This window comes from Phytophthora infestans, genomic scaffold (assembly GCF_000142945.1).
Source record: "Phytophthora infestans T30-4 supercont1.64 genomic scaffold, whole genome shotgun sequence".
Lineage (NCBI taxonomy): Eukaryota > Oomycota > Peronosporomycetes > Peronosporales > Peronosporaceae > Phytophthora > Phytophthora infestans.
Genome location: NW_003303695.1, coordinates 322,373 through 325,378, shown reverse-complemented (window position 1 = coordinate 325,378; position 3,006 = coordinate 322,373).

Below are 3,006 nucleotides of genomic sequence, written 5' to 3'. Positions count from 1 at the left end.
CAACGATGATTGGGGAAGTCATCATCGGCGAAGGATTTGGCCGAGGTGGAGTCGGAGGACGAGCTGGGCCAAGATTACTCCAGTTCCTGTTTGAATCTTCAACATCTTCGTCATCGAGTATGCTTGAATGATCGGTGGGGGGCGGAACATCACCGCTACCACTGGGAGCATCAGAAGAGTCATCCACCGAAGATTCATTGTCATCCACGTCATCTCCATAGTCGTCATCAGCATTCCCATCGTCATCAATCTCCATCGAAAGGCCAGGCGAAGACACGCTTGATACATCAGTCGTGGGAACAGTCGGAGCCGACTTCGAAGACGCGGAAGCTAGTGGAGCAGCCTCAACAGGGGCAGACCCTGCTGAAGAAACCACTCCCGAGACTTCAACTGCCTTGGATGTCGCGGCAGACGCCGAAGCAGACTTGCCTTGTGGGACAGTCTGGTTTGACTCTTCATCTTCGTCACTCGAGCCAAACATGAGCCGCATTTCCTCGGCCTCGCGCAGAGCCTCTTCAGCAGCACGTATGTCGGCTGGATAAGGTGAAATCGTTGAAGCTGGTGACTTGGCCACATCGTGTGGACCCTGAGGCGGGGGCGAAGGCGCGTCAGGAGAGACAGGAACATCGTCGTGATCCTCAGGGCTCACGTCCTTACCCGAAGGCTCTGTAGCAGTTTCTTGAACCGAAGGGACGCTGCCTGGTTCAGCAGTCCCCATGTCCACGTCACTCTGGTCGCCGCTGAGGTCGACCACTGCGGGAGTCGAGGAAGACGCTGGTGTAGGAGGTGGCGACCATGAACTTGGAGAAGACGGTACAGACTTGGACCGAGTCTTCATATGACGTCGTGGCGACTTAGCAGGAGAATGAGGACGGGGTTTCTTGCGCTTCTTCTGGGCCGCCTTCTTCCACGCCTTCGGACCGAACAGCGATCTACGAGCCGACTTGGGAGTTGAAGTATCGGCAGGTGGCGCATCACCGAGACCGGCAGCTGCCATCGAAGCACTGGCCTTGTCCGTTGGGATTGGAGCCTTGTCTTCGTCAGAGTCGTCCGGATCGTCGTCTGAATCCTCGCCACCTGGTCTAAGACGCTTATGGGACTTTCCATGGGCCACTTGGTGAGCTGCTTTGGCCAAAGCTGCCGGAAAGGCTTGAGGATTGTCCGAAGAAGCGGTGGCAGACTGAATACGCCGCAGAGCGACTAACGTCTCCTGATCCAAGTCCAGCGCATCCAGGTCCAGCTCACCCGCAGTCAGACCTATCACGAAGGATTGTGAACGAGCGTTAGTTGCTGAACACACGGTGGAAGGAGCAACATTAAGAGCGTACCTTCGACAGCCAGACGAAGTACCTCGGGATCCATCCCTGCCAGACTCACGTGTGCACGGAGGGTACGATTCGCTTGGAGGAGGCGAGTGTTACGGTCTTGCTGGTTCTCGAGGACCTTGAGCGTGTCGTTATCGACATACTTGCCCTGGGCAAGCTTTACCAGAAGGAGGTGGAGCTTCCGGGTCTGCTCAGTATTCGCGCCAATAGAAGACTTGTACACCTCGCGTTCGCGAGCCAGCTTCTTGTGCAACGTGTTGATGAAAACGTCCCGAGTTTGGACCTCGCAGTGCAGACGATTCAAGTCTTCTGCGTGTCGTTCCATAGTGGCTTGAACAGTGGCGAGCATGGCGTCGTTCTTGGCGTTCGACTCGCGGAGAATCTTGACGTGGTGGTGTAAGGCTTCAATCTCAGCGTTTGCAGCCTTGAGGAACGTCTCCGCGTTCTCACGAGCCATGATGTGGGGTGCCACCGAACGCACGGCGGCAGCAGCCTCGGACTGAGCAAACCGCAACTGACGCTCTGAGGCGGCAACGCGTTGGGGTAATGCCGACAGCGCGTCAGGAACGGGTTGTATCGCAGCGAGGACCTCATCGAAACCAATAGCTGTCTCGAGACGACGCTGAGTGTGTATATCGCCGTGGAGAGGAGGCACAACGCTGATCTGCACTTGGCGACGAGCCATTGCAGTCAAGTACGGGATTATCGAGGTCATCATGTGATCGACCGATGCCTCCGCACTTTCAGCCAGCATGGCGCGCAGCGAATCTTCGGTGAGTGGTGGTGGACCACCAGCTGGGGCAGGAGGAGCAGCAGGAGCCATCTCCGCGGATTCAGCGACGACGGGGAGTGCTGCAGAAGCTACCGCAGGAAGTGAAGAGTCTGGGGCAGGAAGCGCCGAAGGACCAGTTGATGACGCCGCTGTCGGAGGAAGTGTAGCAGACTGAGGGACGTTCGAACCCTCGGCCTTGCCCTCCTGAGAAACAAGTCGAGTAATGCGAGATGATGAGCAAGGTGCCGATGATTCAAGAGAAGGATGAGCTGACGTACCTCCAGCTGTTCACGTTCGCGACGTCTACGAGGATTGAGACGCTGAAAAGCGTCGGACACGGCTCGATTCAGACGCTTGGACATACGGTGGCGAGATGGTGAATTGAAGAATGAAGAAATGTCACAACGGGCACCAGTACCGTGGCTTCCATTGCGACAGGGGCAGTTGTGGTGTAGTGATTTCTCCGTGGTTGCGGATTATCACCCGTCGACAAAGACGTGACACCGCCCAAGTTGTTCAAGCGACGAACCCTCGGTCGGGTGATGTACGGAGACGCCAAGGTGCAAGGGACTCGACGGCGTCACCTCCGAGTTTTCAACAAATATCGGATACGGCCCTATGTCACTGAATCCAGGCTGTCCTTATTATTAATAATGGACTGGCCGGATTCGCATTCAGCGGACCATCTACGGTACGAACCCTCAGTGGCGGTTGGGATGAGTTCGCGGAATACTCAGCGACCTTTGGAAGACACGTTCACCGTCTGGGACAGGGCGCGGACCGTTAAAGATGCTCATGCGACAGTGCAGACGACGCTTGGCATGCAAGAAGATCCATAACGGATCATTGTTCACTTGATATTTGTATACTTGATTAGGACTTCTTATTAGGAATAGACCCGAAAGGGTA